The sequence below is a fragment of the Carica papaya genome, chromosome 1 (genome assembly GCF_054855325.1).
Source record: "Carica papaya isolate Zhongbai chromosome 1, ASM5485532v1, whole genome shotgun sequence".
Taxonomy (NCBI): domain Eukaryota; kingdom Viridiplantae; phylum Streptophyta; class Magnoliopsida; order Brassicales; family Caricaceae; genus Carica; species Carica papaya.
The window spans coordinates 16,473,404-16,484,940 of record NC_142309.1 but is presented as its reverse complement, the minus strand read 5'-3'; the positions used below and the strand labels follow the sequence as shown (position 1 = coordinate 16,484,940).

The following is an 11,537-nucleotide window of genomic DNA, read 5'->3' as shown; positions in this document are numbered from 1 at the left end:
TTGTTTTGTATATTTTGTGTATATTCGAAAAGTTTTATTTTGTTCTATTAGAATCTAAATTTGGACCTTATGTTTTGCATGTACAGTTACTGTACATATCACGTGGGATGCTAGATTGTATTATGAATTTTTTATCTACGAATATATATATTTTATGGGCCCATTGCATGAAATGGCATAAACAGAAATGGCGCCTCATATCAAGCACCAGAGCGTGATAGGTTTACTGGGGTCCATTTATGTTTAAACGGAATGGTGTTGACACCGTGTGACGGTGGAGACCGAGGCAAACGAGGTAAAGGTTCGTCCTTTTCGTCTTTTCTTCCCTTATTTTCCTTTCAATCTATTTCTATTTTGCATTAACCAATTTTTAGGCATAACAAATCATCATTCCAATTGCAAGCATGCAAGGGAGTTGTGGGGTGACCGAGAAGAGGCGACTGGTAGCCAAGCCGAGGCTAAATCACCCACGCCAAAAGGTAAAATGATTTCTTTTTCAAGTTTTGGGGGTAGTTGAGCGGCGGTGGGGCGGAGTTGGTGTCAAGCTGGCCATGCGGGCTCAGTCAAGCCACCCACTTGCGCGAGAACCGAGGAGGCTTCCTCAAAAATGGAGAAAGCTGACCTATTCAAGAAACTGAAGGGTCTTCCCTAAGCATGAAAACCCAGTCCACCATTTTGGGGTTTTGATTTGTTGTTCGGGAAGCTGAGAAATCTTCCTCGAAAAATGAAAATGCGATTTGCTGTCCGAAAAGTTGAAAAATCTTTCTTGAAAAACGTGAATCTGATTTGCCGAACGGGGAGTCTAAAGATTTTTCGGATATGGATCTCGATAATTTCAGGTATTCTATTGGGTGGTTGTTGAAACCTATAATTTGATTAAATTACATTTTAGTATTTTGAAGTATTTTAATTAATTATGTCGTGTGTACAGGAAAATTTAGACATTCAGGTGGATCCGGAAAGACAAGCAGGAGTGTAAGTATTTATAAATCTCAATAAGTGCATTCATTTTTTAAAATTATGAACTTTAAAATTTGAACGGACATTGACTCAATTTTTGATAAAAAGTAAAACCCAAATTATGATAAGTAAACCTAAGCAATTGGAACCCTATGAGGAGACGAAACCAGAAAACAGACTCAATGAATTGAGAGCTATTTGGACTAATGAAATATGAAATTGAAAAGAAAAATTCTCAATTAAGGAAAAATTTAAAAGGAAAAAAGAAATAAAATAAAAAGGTAAAAGTAAAAAGGAAAAGAAATAATTGAGGTTAAGAAATGATTATTTAAATAAATTAAGAATTTTTGGAATGAGAGGGTAAGAGTGAATAGAGTAAGGACCCTCAATACCTTCTCATTTAGTCTGAATCGAAGAGGGGAGTGTGTGTGTGTGGCTAAAGTTCAGCGGGTATGGTGAACCTGCATATGGATAAAGTCTTAAACCTAATCCAGACGTGAATAGATATTTATGTGAGTGTGGGTCACCTAACAAACGTATCTGTTGTGACCATTGTGTGATTTATATGTGTACTATCCATGCGATGGGGGGATCCATTTTACCTTTCCTTGATGATAACATAATGGCATCGCGTGATGAAATAATAAAAGTGACCGTTCGAGTGTATTTGTGATCTTTTGTGTGTGTGTGATTATGTTTTGAAATGACGATTGATATTCGAGTGCATTTATGACTTTCGATAGTATGAAAATATAGATTTGAGCTTTGTGTATGATATTTGAGAGAATTCAGAAGATCGATCAGAAACATGTGAAATTGTGAAAATAAGAATATGAGCTTTATACTGAAACATTTTTAATTGTTTTGGTTTCTTATTGTGTGTTTTGTATGAAATTTTATCTGGATTGAGAGAACGGAAATACTTATTGAGTTGGTGAAGCTCATTAAATTTCATTCGCCTTAGTGTTTCTCTTTGGGGTGCTCTTGTAACATTTGGGTGATAGTGGACCGATTAACGAAGTCAATCCATTTCCTACCAATAAAAGCTTCAGATCCTCTAGATAAACTTGCTATATTATATATTAAGGAAGTTATTAGATTTCATGGAATCTCGGTATCAGTAGCTTCAGATTGAGATACCCGTTTCACCTCTAGTTTTTGGATAAGCCTTCAACGGGCCTTAGGCACCACTTTATCATTCAACAAATCATTTCACCCACAAAGAGATGGTCAAATGAAAAAAACTATCTAGACATTAGAAGATATGTTTAGGGCTTGTGCACTAGAGATAGGAGGAAATTGGGACGACCATCTACCATTGATTGAATTCGCATATAACAATAGCTATCAGTCCAGTATTAGTGCAGCTCCATATGAAACACTTTATGGCACACCCTGTAGATCTCCTGTGTGTTGGGAAGAAATTTGGGACAGGAAATTAATTAGACCCGAATTAATTGAAGAAACTACCTCCAAGATTTTCCTAATTAAAAAAAATCTTCAAACTGCCTAAAGTAGACAGAAGAGTTATGAGGATAACCGTAGAAGGAGTTTGGAATTTAAAACAGGGGATCATGTGTTCTTGAAAGTGTCACCAATGAAGGGCCTTATAAGATTTGGAAGGAAAAACAAATTGAGCCCTCGCTTTATTGGACCATTTGAAATACTGGAGAGAATTGGATCTATGCTTACCGATTGGCATTGCCACTAGAGTTAGCTAACATTCATGATGTATTTCATGTGTATATGTTATGTAAATACTATCCTGATCCATCACATATAATTCAGTATGAGGAGATTCCTATTAAATAAGATATGTCCTATCAGAAAATGCCCGTAGAAATATTGGACAAACAGGAGCGAGTATTGAGGAATAAAACTATTCTGATGGTCAAGGTACTCTGGCGAAAAAAAAAGAGTGGTCGAGCAGAAGAGGGAAGAGAGGAGACTGTCGCGTGAGGAAGCTGAGAGAGAGAAAAGAGAGAGACTAAAAGGGAAGAGGGAAAGGGAGTGGTCGAGCGAGAAGAATGGAATATAGATTTGAGGTTTGTATATGATATTTGAGAGAATTCAGAAGATCGATCAGGAACATATGAAATAGTAAAAATAAGAATATAAATTTTGCACTGAAACATTTTTAATTACTTTTGTTTCTTACTGTGTGTTTTGTATGAAATTTTATCTGGGTTGAGAGAACGGGAATACTTATTTAGTTGGTGAAGCTCATTAAATTTCACCCTGATATTTTTCAGAGGATGATGAGGAGCTATTACCGCTGTTAGAGTAGTAGAACCTGTAAAAAGAGTTCTTGTTTTGTATATTTTGTACACAGTTGAAAGGTTTTATTTTGTTTTGTTAGACTCTAAATTCTAACCTCATGTTTTGTATATACAGTTACTATACATATCATATGGAATGTTAAATTGTATTATATTTTTTTATTTATACATGTATATATTTTATAGGTCCACTGCATGAAATGACATGAACAGAAATTAAGTCTTATATCGAGTATCAAGGCGTGACAATAAAGGTGATAATAACAATAATAATAATAAGATACTTTAGTAGTAGTGGTTAACAAATATAATGGTAAATAAAGTGACAAAGATTGATTAATGTAATAGTTGACACGGTATAAATGGTTATATATAGTAGCAATGATAAAGTTAGCACTAACATATATAATGGCAACAACAACAGTAACAAAAATAACAATAGGGATATTTTTATCAATAGATAATTTAAAAAAATATTTATAAGATGATGTTTTAATATATTTAGGGTAATACTTAATATGTATTAATAACTCCATGAACAACACAAAATCTTTTTCTATTTATCAAAAAACATTAAATAAGATAAAAGTGGAGAGTTTTAGCCACTTTTTTTTACCACTCCACCACCCAATTAGCTAGACTTAATGTGTAATGACCTGACTTCTTTGATGAGAATTGACGCTATCACATGTGTAGGAACTACTAATGCACAACAATATAATGGAACATTATATTACATATCCCTTATATATGTAAATTATGAGTACCAAACATGAGACAGTGAACATAAGCTTATATTATTAGAATTTAGCAAGTGTACTAGCAAAATTAAACTACTCTGACTTCATATCTATGCAATTATTCAAACTTTGCTCACTAATTCCTCCCTAATAAGCTGATACCTCTTGATAGTTTATCATGATCTGAAAAACCTGAAATGGTAATTTAAGTGAGCACATCCTTGCTCAGTAAGGATACAAAAACCAAAAACTATAATGACTCATCAACACGTAAAAAACAGTAAAATTATCGATTAATATAATTTAATAATATTGCTTTCAATTTAGAAACATTTTCATTTCTTTTCCGTACACATTAAATAAAACGTTTCATTCTCAATAAAAATAGTCATTCAAGCATATTCATATTTTAAAAGTCATATAGTTTAATCAAGTCAAATCACTCATCCTTTACCATCCTACCTTGGAATTATAACTTTATTTATTTTTACGCTCCATCACACGACATTCATTGGCCCGATTATTGAGGGCCTACGAGGATGCCCTCTATATATGGATATTAAACGATAGTTGGTCGTCCTCATACCCTAACCCATATGAATGCTACCATAATCGACCGTTCTCATACCCCAACCTGTATGAATGTCATACAAATCAATCGTCCCCAACCCATATAGACGCTGCAATTACCAGCTGTTCTCATACCCCAACCCATATGAGTGCTGATAATTGAAACCATGACTGGCTAATACCATATTTATAATAGGGCCCATTGGTCCCGCTAAACTGATGTACCCATATTTAAAAGACCAATTCAACTTTACTTTTAATTCTTTGTTCACAATTACCATCAAATCATATCAGGTTCATTTTCAGATAATATCATCATCATTCACAACACCATCAGAATATGTCGAATTCATATTTAGATAATTTTATTCTCATTTATAAATACCATCATATCATATTTGATTCATATTCAAATAATTTCATTCACATTCACAGATGCCATCATAACATATCAAATTTCATATTCAGATATAATACATAACATCAAATTAATCACTTTTTTTTTTCTACTTGAGATTCAGAGTTTTATTTAACTTTTCGATTTCATTACATGATGCCTTTTTTACTGATATCATTTAGGTTTTATAGGTATCCCCTCTACATGTGGATACTAAATGACAATTGGTAGTCCTCATACCCCAACTCGTATGAGTACCATTATCACCGGCCATCCTCATTCACCCCAACTCGTATAAATGTCATAGTTAGTCGGTCGTCATCCTACCCTAACCCATATGGGCACTGCTTTCTTAGTATCCACAGTAAGGTTCGCCCCGCATAACCAAAACACAATCACCACATAATCGAGCACAATTATCCAAATATTGCATTCGCAGTATAATCTTACTTATTCAAATTATTCGTTTAGTTTCCTTCACATTTCTTGTTCTTTGTGACACTATGTCCATTATTCATCACTATATTTATTATTTTGGTACCAGCATTTCTCAAACGTAAATAAACTCATAACTTGAAAACTAAGATATTTTTATATTCCAATTTCAAACCCCATAATTAAGCATTTATCATTCCTTATTCAACATACATACACACTAAGAGAGTTTCATCATTCATCACTAACAACTCAATCTCTTTCAATATGCATCAATATTGACGCCTAACACCATACACCAATGAACACACTAATGCACATACACACACAAATACATAAAGATTATTGTAAAACAATACACACACACACACATTGAAAATCATCATATACACCAATATATTACAACATAATTCAAAATGAATATCATGAAACATGTCACATAACGGGAAAATATGCACAATAGAATTTTAGAATGGAATCAAATGGCTCATTTGGCACTTGATGTATATTTTTTTTTTCAAAACAAAAAACAAATTAGATACTTCGATTTAAACTTTGGTAAATGATTATGGGAATGGATTTGAGAGTCCTTACTCAACTATGCTATTTATTAAAACATAATATACACATATAGACTACACACACATATATTATAACATTGGACACATATACACTATACGTATTCACATAATTATCTATAATTTTATTCATAAAAAAGGTGCACAAACACGATATACGTAAACATACATGCAAAAGTAGATATATATTTATAATACGCATATAAACATATGTATATCTCCATCAGCACTGAAAGTGGAATTAGTTCAAAATAGTTTACAAGATCTTAACATTAAGCCTCTGCTAAACGATTATAAAAAAGGGTTAAAGTATCCTTACCTGGAGTTTGATCAGAAAATATGTCAGGATCCTCACTAGATTTGGTTTACGATGTTCTCTAAATGCAACTATTGTTTGATTAGTTTTCTTATTTACAAATAAAGAACAAGTGTATTAGACAACAAATAATTTTAGAAACGAACACAACACGAGAGATATTTCAGGACACTTGGGATCAACAATATATTTCAGGACTCACACAATACTCATTAAGGCACCAAAAACTTAAATCTTATAAAAAAACTCTTCATATTTAATCCACCATCAATAGACTGATAGGAACTAAGATCATTGAGAAATTAAAAAAGTAGGAATAGGAAAAACACTATAAGGAATACTTTGATAAATTGATCCAACTCCTTACTCAACAAGAAAGATGGAAACACTTTACTAGTTGAAAAAAAATTATAATTTTATTGATTAAAAATTTAATGGTTACAACTAAAAATTGAAAATTTATTTATAGAGTAAGCAATATGCAATACAAGAAAAAAAAAATTCTAAATTAATTATAAAAAATTAAATATAAACTGAAATGGGAAAATACTAAAAATAGATAGCATTATAATCAAAATAAAGTAGATATGATCTGCCATCTTTTAAATGAAAAATATCTTAATTAATTATGGAGATGATTAAAAAGAGAATCATGAAAGATTTTAACCTATTTAGGAAAGAATTAATTGCTCTCATAATCTCTTCAAAGTCCATGAGATTTCAATGTCCCATTAAGGCATGAGATCTGATTTCCTCCTCTTGATTTCCTATGCAGTTTAGTAAGAAAATCCCCCCTTGATTGACTCACCCTTTAAGGAAGAAGATTGCTGGCAGGTTTGGGAGAAGAAATCCCTTATGGGATCGTTCTTTTCCACTTGCATTGAGATATATGTGCCAAGATGTCCTTGGATTAATGGACTTATTTTCTTCTTGTTTTGGGCTTATTTAAATGATCCAATACCATAACCACATTATTCCATTTTTTAATGAAGAGTTGAAAAGTTTGTTATAATCTTTTTACTCTCCCTCTTGTAATGGCCTACTTCATATTATAATATTTTTATGGTCCACACACACGTAAAAAAGAGGAGCCAATTTTACCTTGTACCTGCAGTCCCAGTCGCCGGAGCACTACGCACCACCGCGCGGGCCGCCACCTGCAGGTAACTAGAATCACCATACGCCGTCACGTTTTAAGGTGCACTGCCACCTGTGCCTACACGCGCCGACACACACACTGTTGGAATCACCCTGGACGGTGTGGTACGCGCTCAGATTCGCCTCGTCTCCTATCTCGTTCGGAGATCCAGAACGGATCATGCTGCCATCGTCCACGCTGCCTCTTCTCTCACCAGACAGAATCGATTTGCCACGACGCCGATCTTCTTCTTTTGCTGCACGCAGAGGCGGTGTTTCCTGGCTGCGTCACGCACCAACAGCTGTGTAGATTTGGATATGACTTTCTGTTCTCCCTGCATCGCGCGTCAATAAAGCCTCCTTCGTCTCCTGTTCAGATCCGGCCGCGTCCAGAACAAAACGCCACTTCTGCAAATTGGGAATGGCACAACACCGCTTCGATGCTGTCGTAACACCCGACCGCACGATTCATCTTCCCCAGTGCGCCTCCTTTTTCTCTTCTCACTCTTCTTCTTCTTCTTCTTCTTCTTCTTCTTCCTCAAAACGATGTCGTTTTGAGGTTTCTCAACATGGCGTCGTTTTGGGGTTCCTCAAAACGACGTCCTTTTGATCTTATCTGCTTCCGGTGCCCAGCCGTTTTGAGGCAAATGGGTTGGTTTATGAAAATTATCGAATGACCCCCAAATCTTGTAAATTTATTCATTTAGGTCCTTGTTTAATTATAGAGTGGCTTGGACTCTTCAAAATTTATTTTCAATTTGGTCTTTTTTCCAATTTATTAATTTTTAAGGTTACGTTTTACATTTTTATATTTTAGGACTCATTTTTACTTCCAAAGCGTGAATTTGCATTCAAATTCTAATTTACACAAACTAAGGTGTTACATAGGGGAAGTAATCTAACCCCTAATCCTACATATATATTATGAATTTATTTAATTAATAAATTTAGTTGTGTGGATGGTTTCGTTCAACTACTTCTATGAAAATACTAGTTATATGGTTTAAATTTGGATTATTAATTTACTTGTAAATTAAATACAAATTTAAAATTTTGGTAAAGTGATAATAACAATTAAAAACAACAAATCTAATTTACCACTTTATTAATTATTTCGTTGAATCTGTAACTGTAAATTTTTCGAATACAAGATTTGGTAATATTTGAATTGGAATAATTAATTTTATGATAAAAATATTATAATATATGATACATAATTGATGATGTGATTTGATTTTATATCTATTTTAGATAATATTTTATGTATATCTTGATAAGTATTATGAGAAAAAATTTCAGTATTTTGTCTATGTATAATTTTATAATTTTATTGGTGATGTATTTTCAAATTTTGTTATAATAAATTTTTTTTTTATTAATTTTATCTGTGAATATAGATATATTTATTAAATTATGATAAATTTTATATATTTTTTTATTTTATTATATATTTTATGTGATTGTGTGAATATTGTGAATTTATTTTCTCAATAATAACTTAAGTTATTAATTGGATAGAAAAAAAAATGACACGTAATTAAAACCCATGCCCACGTTTATTGCATATTGTTAATTATAATTACTTTAATGCTGCAGTACACCTACTCATCTCTTGAGCGAATTAAGATCATGTAGTACTGTCAACATAGACACATATACATATATATATATACTTTAGCTGTATGTATCTATATGACTATAGATATATGATGATTATATGTATATATGGATATTGGTGCAGGCACATATATATATATATATATAAAAGGGGAGTCGCTAGGCATGATGTGAGCAGCGATGAGTGCATTGACAAGTGAGAGAATCCAAACATCTTTCGGTGTAGAGACGCTCGAAATGGCTTAATTCACAGAGTTCCCGGCATGTCTCTGCACTGCAATGACCTTCCATCAACATCTCATACTTGTCTTCGCATATCCCTTCATGTCCGTACTCCTCGCCTAACCCCCCTGCATTACGTACATATACATATGCATATACATATATACATGCACACATACTCAGATTCTTCCACAACAAAAATATTACTGTCTGAAGCTCAAAAATATTAGAAAAGAAAACACTACAAAGTAGAAAATAAATTACTTTTCTTGCGCTAGTAAATTACAAAAACAGCAATGTATATATGCCAATAATAAAACTACATATATATATATATATAATTAACTGAGAAAGAGAGAGGGAGAAAAGTAGAGACCTAAAGGAAAGGCAATGAAGAGTAAAACCCCAATGGAAACAGCAATGACCTTCTTCATCTTCAGGATCACAACAACTATCAAGAAACTTTGTAATGTATTTGAGAGTACTTATTACAGAACAGTTTGGAGCAAATATATAAATGTGTGACAAGATGTTCAAAATCTCTATAATACTGAATAAGGCTTATTAGCAGCCGTTGGATTAAGTAACTGACATTATGTGCTTATATATGCTTATGCAATAATCTGTATATATATATATATATATGCGTTATAAAGGACAACCCAATTCACGTGAGAGATGGAGAGGAATCCTGCAAATGGGTAAACCATAATTATTATCATGTGCATAAGCAAACTTGTTTTGTTTTGAATTTTGACTGTCCATCCTCCTCGGCCGCACCCAAAACTGCCATTGTACATACACCACCTTTTTGTTTGTCTCTTGCTCAGATGAGCTGGATTTCACCTCATAAACAAATAAATTGTCTGACTGGGACTACTCTACTAATTAAACAATATTATATATATATATATATATTTGACAAAATGTATTTTTCTTTTTCTGTTGTCTCCGAGTTTGAATTTTAACTTAAGTATCTAGATTCTTTTTTAATTTAAATTTTAGAATTTGTTATTTAAAGTTGTTGATACTTTCATCGGTAAAGTTTTTTTTTTTTTTTTTTTTAAATCTATTTTAATTGAAGGAGATTCTGATTTTTAACTATTTTTGTTACCTAAGAAATGAGAATACATTGATACGTATTGAATTGCAACTACAAAAATGGTAAAATTATTTTTAATTATTTATAGAAAGATGTGGGTTTCTACGAAAGATGATGGGAAAAAAATAAAATAGAAAGAAACACTGTTTAAAACTTTTCAATGTAAGAAATGATATTTATATATAATGAATTCATGGGTTTTGGCATAATAATAAAAGAGAAAGGAGAGAGTAATTTTGTATAAATTTGTTAAATAGATTCATTTTCTCAACAAAAAAAAAACTAAGAAATCATTTTTAATTATTGTAATAATGGACATTACTTTTATAATTTTTTTTTGAAAAAAAAAACAATTAATAAAAATATAAAAGAATTATTACATTCGAATCTAATAAAATTATTTTAATGCCCTCTATTTGAAGTGGATCAAATAAAATAAAATTGAGTCCATATCATAATTAAATAATTCGAACATATTAGCTCTTTTTTTTTTCTTTCAGTTAATTTCATCAACAAAATCAAATTGTAATGTTGTTATCTACAAAAAGAAACAAATATATTTTAGAAAAATATTTCAAAAAAACTTATTTTACAAACTTGAAGAAATATCAGTTGGTAATTTCCGGTATTATATATATATATATATATATTTCAAAAACAAATATATTAATGCAACCCAATTTGAATATTATCTCATTAAATTTTTATTTTATAAAAAACTTCATTTACAAACTTAAAAAATCAGAGTAAGATGGACAATCTTTTTGTGCATGGCTCACATTGGTTGAACTTGAGAAACTCTTTTCATTTGTAAATTGGTAAAACTCCCGAATACCGATATACAATAGGAGACAAACTCATCTTACTTCAAATTGGTAAAACTTTTGAACACATGCTTCCATACCCTACAAAAAACTATCATTGATACGACAAGTCCCATGTCGTTTGATCAAGTGAAGGGAAATTCTTCATTTGGCACGAAAACCAAAGCACTTTTAGGTGCATACAATTCGACCCTTTAGCACGGCAAGTGCGTACTCTGGGTTAGAACATTATTATCAACTTGGGGTCAAATACAATTTTAAACATGAGTTTTTAACACTTGTTTTTCATCAGTTCGTCATTTATATAGTCGATAAATTAATATCAATTCCATATGATAAGATTGCTGTCAGAAATAAGTT

The 11,537-nt window shown here is 31.9% G+C and overlaps 2 long non-coding RNA genes across 4 annotated transcripts; both read right to left on the bottom strand.

Annotated features, from left to right (window-relative positions):
* Positions 1 to 3,942: 3,942 nt before the first annotated feature.
* LOC148270368 (uncharacterized) lies at positions 3,943 to 8,046 on the bottom strand. Of its 3 annotated transcripts, none has more exons than XR_015819375.1 (2): positions 7,377 to 8,046; positions 3,943 to 4,171 (listed from the first exon to the last, which is right to left on the bottom strand). It is a non-coding gene; the product is annotated as an uncharacterized LOC148270368 (long non-coding RNA). The 3 variants fall into 3 exon arrangements; XR_015819376.1 differs by lacking the exon at positions 3,943 to 4,171 and adding an exon at positions 6,126 to 6,346; XR_015819377.1 differs by lacking the exon at positions 3,943 to 4,171 and adding an exon at positions 6,126 to 6,336.
* Positions 8,047 to 8,946: 900 nt separating this feature from the next.
* On the bottom strand, positions 8,947 to 9,958 carry LOC148270367 (uncharacterized). Its single transcript, XR_015821120.1, has 2 exons — positions 9,628 to 9,958; positions 8,947 to 9,379 (listed from the first exon to the last, which is right to left on the bottom strand). It is a non-coding gene; the product is annotated as an uncharacterized LOC148270367 (long non-coding RNA).
* Positions 9,959 to 11,537: the final 1,579 nt, after the last annotated feature.